Here is a 15,698-nt window from a genome sequence, read left to right as displayed (position 1 = left end):
ATATATATATATATATATATATATATATATATATATATATATATATTGATGTGAGGTTTTGTTTTGGGGCTCACTTTAGAAGAGTTGTGTGATTTGACCAGATGGGACTCTGGGCAGCCATTGAGCCCTTTCCCCCAACCGCCCATCACTGGCTTTGAAAACCCAGATGTTGGTACTTCCCTCTCCATTAACTGACTAGGTATGGATGTAATGGTCAGACAGCTGGAAGCCTGTCTGCTGATCTGCTTCTCTGTCTGCCTGTAACTTCTGCTTGTAACTTGTTTGTATTCTCTGAAGTTTGGGGTGCTGACCTTTTCCCCCTGAAGTAAGTAAATGACACATGTTTGATTAAAACAAGATGGTTAACCCATTTTGAGTTGCTTTCCTTTAGAAAAGCAGACCTAAGAACCTGTGTTGGCAGCCACCATGGGTATGCTAGGGTGCTTGCTGCTACAGGGATGTATATCTTTATCCATCTATATCTATGTCTATGCATGTATTCTAATCTTATCATATATGTACATACATATGTATGTAAATATATCACACACATATCATGAAATGGAAGAATAGGTAATAAAAGCTGAACAAATTAAGGAATTTGGAAGTTAGGGTATTTGAGACAACATCCAAATTTATCTAAATCTAGTGGGTTTTTTCAAACACTCTGAATTCTTTAATTTGTTCATTTCCCATAACCTATTCCTTCATTTCATCTATCATCTAGACCCAAGAATGGTCACACCATTGATTTAACTATCACCTACATATGTTCTACTCCCATGATCAAGAACACTAAAATTCATTTATCCAGTTACAACCTTCTATCATTCCTTTTTCCCTTTGCCTCACTTCTAACCTATTCTCCAGCCTTAATATGATCTCTAATCCCTCTATGCCTCATTACTTTGACAGCTTCTCATCCTTATTCTAGTTTCATATTCCTCTTCTCTTGGTCTCTGTTTATTTAATTAGTTCAAATCTATACTATACTTTCAAATCCATTACTCTGCTATCCCATCATGGATAATATCTTGCAAGAACCCCAACCCTTGATTACTTCCACTATCTGTCGCCTGTATTTTAAGCACATGCTAAAAGGGATCATAGTTACCAATGATACTTTAATTGCCAAATCTGATCAGTCCTCATCAGTCTTCATTGTTCTGGACCTCTTTGTAGCATCTGACACTGTTGAACATCCTCTACTCCTAGACACTCTTTCTTCTCTAGGTTTTCATGACACTGTTCTCTCAAACTAGATGTCCCAAAGGAATTTTATATCGAACAAGTTCTAAATGGAAGTGATAGTGTGACCATGTCAGTCCCTTACTTAATAAATTCCAATGACTTCCTATTAATTCTAGATTAAAATGTAAAGCCCTGTTTGACATATAAAACTCTTCACAAACTGGTCCTATCCTACCTTTCCAGTGCTCTTAACATTATTTCCCTCCATGCATTGTAGAATTCAATCACATTGGCCTACTGAGTTTGTAATAAGACATGATTCAAGCACGATTTTCTTCATGAAGTCTTTCCTGACCTCTCCTGCCCACAGTGGTTAGAGCCTTATATATAAATACTTATTCATATTTATATATTATATATATATGTGTGTGTGTACATATATAAACATAAAATATAGAGAAATAACATGTTACATAGAGAATAGATATGATAGAAAATATATATTATGTCACAATATAGAATATAATATGGAATAGATACATATATAAGTATATATAAGTATGAAAATATGTATATATAATATGTATATAAATTGTTATGCATATTATAAGTATGTGTGTACATGTATTTGTGTACACATATAATCAATGCCTACGCTTATCATATATGAACACATTCTCTATTCTACACCTTTAGAACATAAGCTCCTTGATAAGCTAATATGGCAGAGGAGAAGCAGCAACCCAGCCAAAATAGGCCAACATTGCCCTCAAAACAACTTTATAATTATCTCAAATTAAATTCTGGAGTAATAAAGCCCAGGAAAGGTCAGAGTGAAACATTTTGCCAGACTATGACAACTTAGGAGGTAAGCAGCAGAGGTATATGATACTAGAGTAGAAGCCAGCCTTGGGTAGCAGCACTAGCAGTGGTCCTTGAAGGCAGTGGTGACAGCAGAAGGACCATCAGAAGCTCTCAGCCCAGATATGGAAAAGCGGTCAGATAACTGGTCAGAAAGACATCACAGTGTTCCCTACTGACAGTGGGTTCATTTTGCACTGACTGGCAACCTTATTGTCCATACATATTTCTAGGATGAAGTTCCAGAGTTGAAAGGAGTATTTGTGGTTAATCATAAAGAACATGGGTCCTATTTGCAGTTCCAAGACAGAGATGGATGTGGACTGTCCTAATGATATAATTCTTAAGAGTTACTAGTCTCATCTTCCCATATAGAAATATAAACAGTTTAACTTCATTGAGTCCCTTATTATTTAAAGACAGATTTCTATACCAACTGAGATGATTTCAACAAAAATGAAGGGATGAGAAAGAAGGATGAACTCGGAGAAGGGGGAAGGAAGAAGTACAATGAGGAAAATCTTCCCACATAAATGAGGTGTATATGGAAGTTCTTTTACAGTAGAAAAGAAAATGGGGGTATGGCAGGCAATGCTTGAACTTCACTCTCATCAGAAGTGGTTCAAAGAGGAAAGGATATATATATATATATATATATATGTGTGTATATATATATACACACACACACACACACACACACACACACACACACACACACACACTCAGTTGGGTATAGAAATCTATTTTATCCAGGAGGGAAGTAGAAAGGGGAAAGAATGAGAAAAAGTGGTGAGGACTATAAAAGAAGTGAGGATGGATTAAGGGCGATATCTGCCAAAAGCACAACATAAATCTGGGGAGTTACTGGATAAAAAGAAAAGGAGAAACAGAAGAAAATGGAGTAGAGAGAAATACTAGTAATCACAACTGTGAATATGAATGGGATGAGTTGACCCATAAAATGGAAGTGTGAATGAACTAGAAACCAGAATCAAATAATATATTGTGTGGAAGAGATAAACTTAAATCAGAAAGACACACACAGAATTAAAATAAGGGTTGGAGCAAAATCCATTATGCTTAGGCTGAAGTAAAAAAAATAAAAAGAAAGGACAGCAATCATGATCTCAGACAAAGTAATAGTAAAAATAGATCCAATTAAAAGAGATAATCAGGGGAACTACATTTTGCTTAAAAGCACTCACTATGAACAATAAAGTAATGAAAAATACAGCAATTTTTTTCTGATAAAAAACTCATTTCTCAAATCTTTAGGGAACTGAGTCAAATTTAAAAATTAAGGGCCATGTCCTAATTAATATTTGGTTAAATGCTAAGAACAGACAGTTTTCATAAGAATAAATCAAAGCTATCTATCGTCACATTTTAAAAAAATACTCCAAATCACTATTGATTAGAGAAAGGCAAATTAAAACAATTCTGAGGTACCACCAACCACCTATCAGGAACTGCAAATGATGGAGGTAATGAAGGAAAAATAGGTACACCAATGAACTGTTGGTGGTGCTGTGAACCTGTCCAAATTCTGGAAAACAAATATTTGGAACTATGCTCAAAGGACTATAAAACTGTGCATACCATTACTAGGCCTATATCTCAAAAAATTAAAGGAAAAGGGCCTATAAGTAATATAAATATAAATAGGTACACACATTTACATATATTTATAATAGTTATTTTTGTGGTGACAAAGAAGTTAAAATTGAGGTGATGCCCATCAATTGAGGAATGGCTGAACAAGTTGTGGCATATGATTGTAATGAATTACTATTGTGCTATAAGAAATGACAAGCAGAATGGTTTCAGAAAAACATGGGAAGACATATATGAATTGATGCAAAATGAAGCGAGAAGAAACAGGAGATCATGGCATATAGTAATGACAATATTGTAATGACTGTCAGCTGTGAAAGACTTAGCTACTCTAATTAATGCAATGGTCCAAGACAATTCCAAAGGACTCATGATAAAAAAAAAATGTTTTCCACCTCCTGAGAGAGAATTGATAAGTTTTGAATGTGAATTGACGTATAATTGTCTCACTTTATTTTCTTGCTTTTTATAATATAGCTAACATGAAAATATGTTTTGCATGATTTCACATGTATAATTGATGTCATATTAATTGAATTCACAGTGGGTAGACGCAGGGTGGGAGGGAGGGATAGAATTTGCACCTTAAATTAAAAAAAATGTTAAAAATAAGAAATCAAAAGAAAAAAACATAAGCTCTTTAAGGACAGAGACTATTTCACTTTCATTTCTTTATCCCCAGTGGTTAGCAAAATGTCAGTCACATAATGATTGCTAAATAAATGTTTGCTCATTTGTTGATCTAACTGACTATTCCTGACTATGCCACCAAATCACACAAATCACACTAAATCTTTAAGATTTCAACAAAAATCAAGGGGTGAGAAACAGGAAACCTCTTTGCTGGGAATATGATTTCTCACTTCCTTTCCAGATCAGACTTATAACATTCAATTATTTTACATTCCTTATAATTTTAATATCCTATAAGTCATCTAAGTGTAGCAGCAAGCACCCCGGCATCCTCAGGGTTTGCTGCTACCACAGGTTCTTGGATCTGCTTTGTTAAAGGAAAGCAACTCAAAATGGGTTAACAAGCTTACCTTAATCAGTCAGACATATATCGTTTACCTTGTTCAGGGGAAAAAGGTCAGCACCCCGAACTTCAAAGCATACAGGCAGAATTATCAAGACAGAAACAGATCAAGTAGACAGATTTCCAAACTGTCCAACCATTACATCCATACCCCAGTCAACATCTGGGTTTCCACATCTGGGTTTTTTTTCAAAGCCGGGGGGGGGGGGCCCTGGACAACGGCTTCCCAGAATACAGATCAAATCACAGAACACTTCTCAAAGTGAGCCCCCAAAACAAAGCTACACATCAGGGCTTATATAGCCTTCTCCTGGCTCAGAGAATGTAACAACCTTATTGACTCACTGGCCAATCAAGAAGTATCTACTGTAAAACAAGCCTCCCACTCCAGGCTTCAGGTGCACTTTAGCCTAGGGGCAGGGAAGATCTTCCAAATTTGCATTCCCATTACATTAAGTAATTCAAGAATTGTTATCTCTAGCTTAAAGTTGTGGAATCCAAGATTTTAAAGGTCATTGACTTGCCAAAGGTTATGTAATTTATTAACATATTCAGTGCTAAACCCAGATCTTATGGTTCTATGTCCAGTTCTCTATCCAACATGATGCCAGGCACCTCCAAATATTCTGATAAGCATGAAGTTAAAACAGCACACTATATGGTTTGCTATAATCTCCTCTAGACAACACCCTTTTTGAAGTGCATCACTAGTTCACTTATGGCAGTTGTTTATGCCCTAAGGTCATGAACACTAAGATGTTATAGTAGAACATAAAGATAAGACTCAGTTCTTGTAAAGTTTCCTATTATCCTTTTCTATATTCCATCTTTATTCTTTCATTTGTTGCTTTTTTACTTGGCCCTCTTCTTTTCCCTGCCTCCCTCACTCTCTATCCTTATGTTTTAGGGTTTAAAAAATAACAATTAGGCTCAGTTGATGAAGCTGAAAAGTAAATAAATAACAGGTGCAGGCAGGAAGCAGATGGAATCCACACTAGGCATCCTTCCCACTTAGCCTTGTACAGGTTTATTTTCATCACTTGCTCCCTCCCTTTTCCTGAAGAAACCCAAATATTCCTGTAACTCTACTCTATTACCAAATCACTCTTCTTTTTAATTATAATCTTCTCCATTTCATCATAACCGTCATACTGTCACTAGCACAGCCATAATGATGGTCATTCTCATAACTATTATTGTTTCAGCCATTATCTAATAATAATAGTAATGATATTAACAAATATTTATATACTCTGTACTGTGTGCCAGGTACTGTGCCAAGTGCTTTATAATTATCTCATTTGATCCAATAACTCTAGGAGGGAGAAGCTATTATTATCCCTAACTTTACATATGAGGAGATGGAGGCAAATAGGGGTTAAGTGACACTTCCCATAGCTACTCTCTCAGACTTGAATTGAACTCAGGTTTTCCTGACTCCAGACCTGATACTCTATTCACTGCGCAGTGTAGCTTCCCACATCTAATCATTCCTCTCTGACTAATTTTCATTACCATTTGTAAACCCCTAGTTTTAGGGTATCAAGGCAGCTAAGTGGTTCAATAAACAAAACACTGGGCTTAGAATCAGACTCATCTTCGTGAGTTCATATCCAGCCTCAGACATTTATATTTGTGTGACCCTAGGCAAGTCACTTGTTCCTGTTTGCCTGAGTATCTCATCTGAAAAATGAGCTGGAGAAGGAGTGAGCAAACCACTCCAGTATCTTGGCTGAGAAAACTCCAAAATGGGGTCATGAAGAGTCAGACATGACTGAAACAACTCAACAACAAGAAGAACACTAAGAAGAAATTTGGAGTATAATTACAGAGTCCTAAGTCCAGGAAAAGTGGGCAAACTGAGGAGAAATTGCAAAAATAGAGCAGTCTTTTTTTTCCAAGAGGGGGAAAACCTCATATTCCCACCAAAAAGGTTTCCCTGTTTCTCATCCCCTTTGGTTCTCCTCTTTGCCTCTAACCCTCATAACACTAAAAATTCCTATTATAGAATCATAGATTTAGATCTTAGAAGGTAGTTTGATCCATCTACCTCTCATTTTAATGATTAGGAAACTGAAGCCAAGAAATATTGGCATTTCTCAATTGATTGAAACTTGGCATCACAGAGAGGGAACTGAACTTGGATTCCATTACTTTCTTTCCTTAAATATTTAGCATAATAACACAGACTTGATCTGTGTTCACAATCTGATCTGCTTTTCTGTCAACTGTTCTAAGAGGATGCACTAGCCTCGTCATCTCTCTTGTTAACAAGAATCTTCAGTGTCATGTTATCACTTCATGGCAAGGCCACAAAATCACAGGTTGTTTGGTGAGGCTATTGCAGTTATTATTCTATTTCACTGAAAATATTCCAGCAGTTGTATATACATGTTGTCCTCAAAATCTTAATTCAGTGTTAAGCTATAAAACTGCATTAAGACTTCGGGGACATCCCATATATCCTGCCTTCAAGGAACTAGGTTTGAAACTACTCTTGTCCATGAGCTTTTTTTTTTTTAACTGTGTAGACCTTTATTAGCAAGTAAAATAGAAGGTATCTATTGTACAACATGAGTAGTAGTTGACTATACTGGATATTTATTATATTCTAATACAGATCACTTATAAATGCAGTTTTCATTATTAAAAAGCTTCCACAATTTTTGTTTGTTTACATTCTGAAAGCTGAATATATGTGCACAGGTCTTCAAAGAGTGCAACTTTAGAATATGATAAATGCATTACAGGTTGTATTTGAAGGACCATTTGCCACCATGAGTTTACATCCAGCATCAGTTTTTTAAATCATAAAATATTTTGATGCCAGCCTTCCTTCCTTCCATTGTCCTAAACAAGACAGCATTTTCTAACGAGTTGAAATTAAGGAAGGACTACACCTACTAGAAAAGAAGATAAGAAAGTTCTGTTAATTTTGAGGTTTTAATATACCCAAAGACCAGGAACTGTAACTTTGTAAGGGCTAGGCTGGGACCCCATTTAGAGAACAATTAGGTGCAGGTGGTATCCCTGAGTGTTCAGAGCTTCAGTGGACTGTAATACAGTGCTCCAAGTGCATAACTACTGAACTGTCTCGCCAGTCTCTACACTGGATTGACTGGGCATAATTAAAAAATGAAAAGCTCATATTCATTCCATTATTCTGGAGCTCTGTGATAATATTTACTGAGACGGTAAACAGGGAAAAGGAATCATAACAAACTTATCAAAGTTGAACTATTAACATTCCTACATGGAAAAACAATAATCGTAACTTATGAAACTTTTCTCAGTAGTTGAAGGGATTAGAAATATATATGTATATTTGTCTATATATGAGGGTATATGGGCATATGAATACATATGTGAATGTGTGTATATATGTTTACAGGTATACATAGATAGAGGGCACAGGTCCAATTTAACAGGAAGGAATGATACTTAAAAGGTGAAATTAAGAGGTGAGAGGAATATAATGAGAGGAGATGGGGAGAGACAGAGTGGGGCAACTATCTCATACAGAAGAGGCAACAATGGAGGGGAAGAATAGGAAGGCAAAAGGGAATGGGGTCAACCTTATTCCCATTGAATTTGGCTTGAGGAGGGAGTGAAATACACACTAAATAGGGCATCTCACCCTCCAGGAGAATAGGGGGGGAAGGGGATAAGAAGGGGGATGATAGAAGGGAGGGTAGCCTGGGGTGGAGGGAGTTTGGAAGCACTCACTTTTGAAAATAGAGGGGATCAAAGTGGAGAGTAGAGAGGGTGGGAGGTGGGATGGGAGGGAGGGAAGTGTAATCAGTCTTTTACAATTTATGTACTATGTTATTGTTTTGCATTAGCCACACATGTGCAACCTATACTGAACTGTGTATCTTCCCAGTGGGGGTGGGTGACGGGGAAGGAGGGGAATGAATCTGGAACTGAAAGTTTTGAAATCAAATATTCAAATATGTATATATATACATATACATATGTGTGTGTGTATATATATATACATATACATATATATATACATATACATATGTGTGTATATATATATACATATACATATATATATATATATATACTATTATTAATACCATCTTACATGTAATTGGGAAATGGGATGTGCAGGCACTGAGGCATAGAGATCCACTGGAAAAGTGGAAAGGGGTATGGGGGAAAATGTGGGAGAGAGCAGAGTGGAGGAGGGGATATCCTGTGGGACTGCTATTGTGGGGTGGTGAGTAGGGGAGAAATGGGGAGAAAATTTGTAACTCAAAATCTGGCGGAAATGGATGATGTAAATCAAAAGTTAATAAAGCATTAAAAAAAATAGAAAAAAATAGATAATATTTAGTAACACCCCAATGGAATGTCTTCCACATACTGTATTATGGTATTTCTTCAAATAATTGCTAAAAGATACAGGTTCTAGTTCTTCTATAATACTCACGCTCATTTTATCTCTAGATGTTCAATGGATCTATAAATTTCACCCTGGGATTCATCATAGTAACCATAACGGAAACTTTGACCCCAATGGCAGAAATGAGAAGAAACCACAAAGAGATTATTAGATCTGCTAGATTTTTACTGAAGAGTTTTTCAGAATTCCTGTTCTTTTGACTCACCCAGAGGTCCAACAAATACAGGAATAACGGTAAACTCATCCTTACGGCTTTTCGTTGCTTTAGCAGTGTAAGGCAAATGCATTTCGATACTGTGTTCATATTCATACACACACACACACACACACACACACACACATATCTCCACATTAGAAAGTGCACATCGAGATAGGGGAACGTAATGGGAAGGCCCAAGGATGAATATTCTCAGGGCTATAAACAGATCCACTTGTTTGGAACCATGAGCAGCACAAGACCCACAGTATGTATATCTTGCATGGGGGGCAATAATGGCTCTAGCAGGTCTTTTTGTGGACCGTACTTGGGAAAGCCAACCTTCTAATTGTGCAGTCATTTGAGGACCTGAATCTGTGTACCAGCTCCCGGCGTGACTGGCTTCCCGGCCGACCATTGGGTTGGACATCTTGGAACACGTGCATCCCATGGATGAATGAGGAGGCAGGGGCGGCTGCTGCAAGGGGAGGCACACAGGAGGAGTGGGGGTGGGGAGGGAGGAAGCACTGGGGGCCCAGCCCAGGACGAGACAGCCGACGGGAGGGCATCGGGTATCGACCTGACGGCGGAGGAGGAGGAGGAGGGGGAGGGGGAGGGGGAAGGCTGCACGCGGGTGGCGGACAGAAGGAGCCCGCGCACCCCTGGGAGTCCCCACTTCTCCCCGTCAGGGGCAGGGCCCACCGTCTAGCCACACCGACACCACTCTGCCCACCCCTCCCCCAACCTTGAAGTTTCTAAGAGTAATGGAAGATGACTATGTAAATTTCCCATGTAGTCATCTTCATTTTCCTATCGACCCCCACTTACCCATTTGCTGCCATTATTGTTCTAAACCTAGATTTGCCATCCAACCCTGTCATATCTCTCAGGGATCATTGAGAATTATAATAAATACTGATTATCCCACTGTGAAATTGGCAGCCCTGCTTGATAATCAGTCTAGCAGCCTCCCATGTCCAAAGGAATAAATTTTCAATGACCCTTGCTTCCCTTAAGAAGTGCAGGTGCTCCAGAGAGGACATTCATCTAACAATTATAAGGTGCAGTAACAGCAGAATCATATGAAGCAGCCCTCAGTGGAATAGTAGAGAAATAGGGGGCCCCACTGTTTAATCTGCAGAAACTTTGTTTTTTCTAATGCTTTCCTTTCAGAGTCCTGTATGAGTCACAGTAGAGATTACATATCATGCCCAACTTCCTCTTGAGGGAGGAGAGAAATAGTAATACATCAGCATAGCTCATTGGACAGCAAGGAGCTGAGTCCAACTCCCTACTCTCTCACCATCCCACCCCCAAGTCCCTGGATCACTGAGTTAAGGGACCAAGTTGAATATGGATAAGAGCATAGCTTTTGGACCTTTCTTAGCTTTATGTTCTAATATGCTATTATTTGAAGAAGTGCCCAGTTGAGAGAAAACATCCCTTAATTTTATGACAAGGAATCTGGAAATGTAAAACATGTCTTTGAGTATTTTGAGTGTCTGCTATTGCCACCTTGAAGTCATAGAAGGACTTGGTCTCAGTACAAAGAAAGCTTTCCTAACAACTGAAGAGGTTAAAAAAAAACAGAATAGGTTTCCTCTTCAGGTAGTAAACTCCTCATCATGATAACGATTCAAGCAGAGGACTTGTAATCACTTTCAGAGACAACAAAGAAGAAATTCATGTTTCAGGCAGGTATTAAGTGGATAGAGGATTCCTTATTCATGTAGAGTTTGGAGTATATGACTTCTGTGGTGCTTTTCTCCTCTAGAATCCATTGATAGTCCAGAAAGTCCCAAGCAGACAGATGGCCCACGAGAGGGGCTATTACTAAATTTGCCACAATTATGTTCCAAGGAGGAGGAAAAAAAATGGAATCATGAGCAAGAAACACATCCCTGTTATCCCCACCCCTGTTAAATGTTGAATTATTTTACAGTTGATAGTTCCCTAGATTCTTCGACCTTTAAATGCTGAACACTACATGCCTGTTGAATTTTAATCAATTTATTTTTTTTTCAACTGGAAATGTCAGACTTCTGTATGGAATTACTTGGTGCTGCTGATGTGACAAAGATTCAAAGTTCAGCGTCTGAAGTCATGGAGGAGCAAAAGAGGCAGCGTGCATTAGGAAACATAATTTGCAGGTAGCTAGTTGAGGAGGGGAGAGAGCATATATTTTTCGTTAGCTTTGACTTGGAGACCAGCATTTATTACATCTGCTGACCCCTGGCCTTATTAAAATAAGTGTGAGTTTGCAATGGATTAAATCATTGCCCTTTGAAGACCTGGAATGGGGAAAAGAAACAGGGCAAGGTAGGGGACTCTAGGTAGGCAATGAGGGCAGAAAAGAGGTGATAGACATAAGAACCAGAGAGACCTGGGGTCATTCTTTAGAGCTACTGGTCAAGAAAGATCTTGAGGTCCAGAACCAGGTATTCTCTTGACTTTTATAACCATAATTTGTGTGAAGACAAAGGCAAGCTTAACAGATTTATAAATAAAGCAGAACTAGGAGTGATACTAAACAAAATGGATGAGAGAGTCAGGATTCAAAATTGTATCAATACTTTAAAAGTCAATCTCAAAGTGTGGTCAAGGGTCCCCTGGAATCCCCAAGACCCTTTTGGGGAATCTAAGAGTAAAAACTATTTCCATGATAATACTAAGACATTTTAATTTCTAAAACAGTAAATGTCCATAGCTATGAACCACATAAACAAAAGCTTTTGGGGTAGGGCACTCAGTTTTTAGGATTGTAAAGGAGTCCTGAAACTAAAAAGTCTGAGAACTACTGATCTTGAGAGCTGTGACAAATCGATCAAGACAAAATTTTATCCAACATGAATGAAGTCTTACACTTAGATTTAAAATCTGCATTACAAGTATGAAAATAGGGCAGGCATGGCAAGACAAGATTTAGCTAAACCATCTTAATGTGATCTTAGACTTCATGAAGAGAGATGCAATGTCTAGATCATGGGAGGTTACTCAGCCTTAGTCACATCATGTCTGAAATACTGTTTGGTACTGGCTACCACATTTTGAAGACATTGACACATTGTGAAGTGTACAAAAAATGGTAACTAGGATTTTGAAGGGCACCAAGACGATAAAATTGTTTATTGAAGGTAAAAAAAAGGTATGTATAGCCAGAAGAAGAAAATAATAAAGGAAAAATTAAAGCATACCTAACTTCGTTCCTCTCCCCATCTGTCTTCTAACTTCTCTCTTTCTGAGCCATGTGTAGGTCCCCTATCTGATATCTGGGTATTCCCCACCCCTCAGCATACTCACCCTCTGTCTACCAGATCACCTCATGACAGGCCAGTGTACCTCAGAATGTCATCCCTTCTCTCTGGAGCAGTGAGCAGTGACTATGAGCTCCAACTTCTCCCTTTTCATTTTGGGTAGAACAGAATGTTTGAACAAGATGAGTAGTTATGGAGAGGTTGGGATTTGTATTTCAGATCTCATTATATTACCTTTTCCCAAAAACTCATCCCTCTTTCAAACTTTTTTGCCTGTGATTGCTCAGAATCCCCAAACTCTTCCAGTTCCCCAGGTCCATGCCTCAGAATCATCTTGGATTCTTCCCTCTCATTCATCCCACAGATCCAGTCAGTTGTCGATCTTGCCATTTCTGCCTTTACCACATTGCTTACACCTGTTGCCTTCTCATTTCTCAAACAGTCGCTTGCCTAGTTTAGCTCCTTATCACTTCTCATTTGTATTGCTGAATTGTACTCCTAATTCTTCTCTCTGCCTCCAGTCTTTTTTCCTTTTCAATTAATACTCCAAGTGATTTTTATTCCCCTGAAGTCCTGGTCTAACCACAGTATATTCCAGTGGCTTATAATTAACTTTAGAATTAAATATTGTTTCATCTTTACTTCATCATTTTAAAATTTACATTTGTGATTTTTAAATACTATCCATAATTATCACCGCAATAGAATATTTATATAATTTATAAATAAGTAAATATACATATAGAGGAAGGGCATGATCATAGTTCCTTTAGTCATGGGTGAGCAAGATCAAAAAAAAGTTTAGAGATTACAAACTGAGGAAATTAGCAGATTTTTCTTCCCTTAAGATCTTTGAGAAAATAGTAGATGGCCACTGGCCAGACTTGGTGTAGATAGATACACCTATTCAGATACAGATATTACTGGCCTTTAATATCCCTTCCAACTATGTGATTTTTGTGACCAGGGATGGACCCAGGTCCTGTAGGCCATAGAAATGCTAGTAGTCAAAACACTGTTAAGAAGAAAGAAAAATCAAGGATCTGGGGATGTTAAGCCTAATGAAGAGAAAGCTGACACACTGTGTAGAGCTCCAGAGGGCAGAACATAAGCTCAGACAGGTGATATGGCTTCAAAAAGAGATTTAGGAATTGTAAGGCAAATAAACACAGCACATAGGAGGGCTGCTAGCACAGGTTCATTCTTGATCTGGTCAGACAGGAAAGACACTAAGAAGGGATTAATAATCTTACTTTATTCTAGTCTAATTTCTCAGAAGAGGATTGCTGATAATGGGAGGACAAACTCCTACAGCATTTCTTAATTACCCTTCTTGCAGAGGCCACCGAGAAGGGGGCCAACTACCCCTACTTCTCAATGAGGTCAGGCACAATTATGCATTCCCCTAAATCCCCTCAAGCCTCATTGGGGGTCAGTTGAAGCACACACAGTATTCCAGCTTGTACATTCAGCCCTAAAGTTCCCCCTAAGTCTCAACGGGGGCCAGATGAGGCACACACAAGCATTCGTGCATTTAACCCTTAAATTCTCCATTCACTGACCAATAACCACCTGTTTTATAGGGGCAACAGACAAAGAAGGCATATTGCCAGCAATAACTTCACAAATTTACATCACCCCATCCCTGTATATCACTGTGCAGCTGCAGTGGATGTTTATGTTATTTATCATTATATAATGCTGCGCAAGCATGGTGGAGATGTTTTCAACCATGACTGTGGGAGCTCATATCTAATACCTTGGAACAAGAGATTGTCATGGCTATGGATCCTGGGAAACTGAACTCTAAGAAATAATAACAAAAATCCACTTTACACACACTAAAATCCACCTTACTTACAGGCACAAAGGGCACAAGTTTTAGAGTGCCAGATTCTGGCCCCATGAAAAATAAATTTTTTAATGGACAAGAAGAAAGAAAAAAGTATGCCCCTGGACAATAATAATAATAATAAATAACTTTAATAATGACGATGATAGCAATAATAATAGAACAAATATATTTTAGCTTTATTGTTACAAAACATTTTCACTACCATGATTTAATTTGATCCTTACAAAGCTATGTTAGGCAGTTTAGGGTTCATTACTTTCATTTTACAGATAAAGAAATTGAGGCTTAGGGTAGTAAAGTAGCATCACCATTTCACATAGCTAGTATCAATCTATTATCCCCATTTCACAGATAAGAAAATTGAGACAAATAGAGAGGTTAACTGACTTGTCCAGTATCATGTAACTAATGAGTCCCTAAGGCTAGATATTAACTCTGATCTTTCTGACTCCAGGTTCATCTTCCTATTCATTGCTCCACCTAGTGTGTGACAGAATCAAGACTTAAAGTAAAACTTAAAAAAAAAAAAAAACAAACCAAGATTTTCTAATTTTTATTTTAAAGGATATATTCATATCCTAGAAGGCATGGGCCAGTCAGTACAGTCTATGAAATTTGTTGACAGAAAAGCCTAGTGTGAGCTTCAGCATTCTGGGAAGTAGGTGAGGCTCGAAAGATGAGCAGGTCAAGGATTAGTATATGTGCAAAAGCAAAGCAATTTCCCTCTCTGTGCAGTTGGCTCAGCCACTTCCAGTCCCTCTCTGGGAACTTTTCAGGCTGACTTTTATCTTGAGGTTAAGAAAATGCCAAACTCATCTTGCAGTTTCATGGGTCTCCCCATTACCATAGCCATTATTATCCCTTGGCTGGCAAGAGAAAGCTAACATTTAAGTCACAATGTGGCTTGGGAGATAATAACAGTAAAATAGGCCTTTGCACCAACTAGCATAAATGTAAAAAAGACCAACATTTAAGTTACATAAATGGTTTAGAGCAATGATCTGCAAACATTTTGATCATTCATCCCTAGAAATAAAAATACCCTATATATGTAAATATATTTATACTTGTAAATTATATATATGCTAATAATTACATATATTTTTAAACATACACAAGCAATAGGTATTTAAAAGGGATTTAAAAAAGAGATGACATAATATTTGGTCCTGAAGGTTAAGAAGGAGCCTCTGGGTGGAGTCAAGATGGCAGAGTAGAAGTAGGACTACCCCACTGCTTGGGCTTCCACCTTCCCCAATCCATGTAAAAAGGGTACTCTA

The 15,698-nt window shown here is 37.9% G+C and overlaps 1 pseudogene; it reads right to left on the bottom strand.

Moving 5' to 3' along the window:
- Nucleotides 1-7,748: 7,748 nt before the first annotated feature.
- LOC138150515 (protein MEMO1-like) lies at nt 7,749-9,739 on the bottom strand (annotated as a pseudogene).
- Between the last annotated feature and the right edge of the window lie 5,959 nt (nt 9,740-15,698).

This window comes from Petaurus breviceps, unplaced genomic scaffold (genome assembly GCF_028583685.1).
Source record: "Petaurus breviceps papuanus isolate PSGF00001 unplaced genomic scaffold, PetGlider_PUasm1.0 90879, whole genome shotgun sequence".
Lineage (NCBI taxonomy): Eukaryota > Metazoa > Chordata > Mammalia > Diprotodontia > Petauridae > Petaurus > Petaurus breviceps.
The sequence above is the reverse complement of the archived record's forward strand: the minus strand, read 5'-3'. Positions and strand labels throughout refer to the sequence as shown.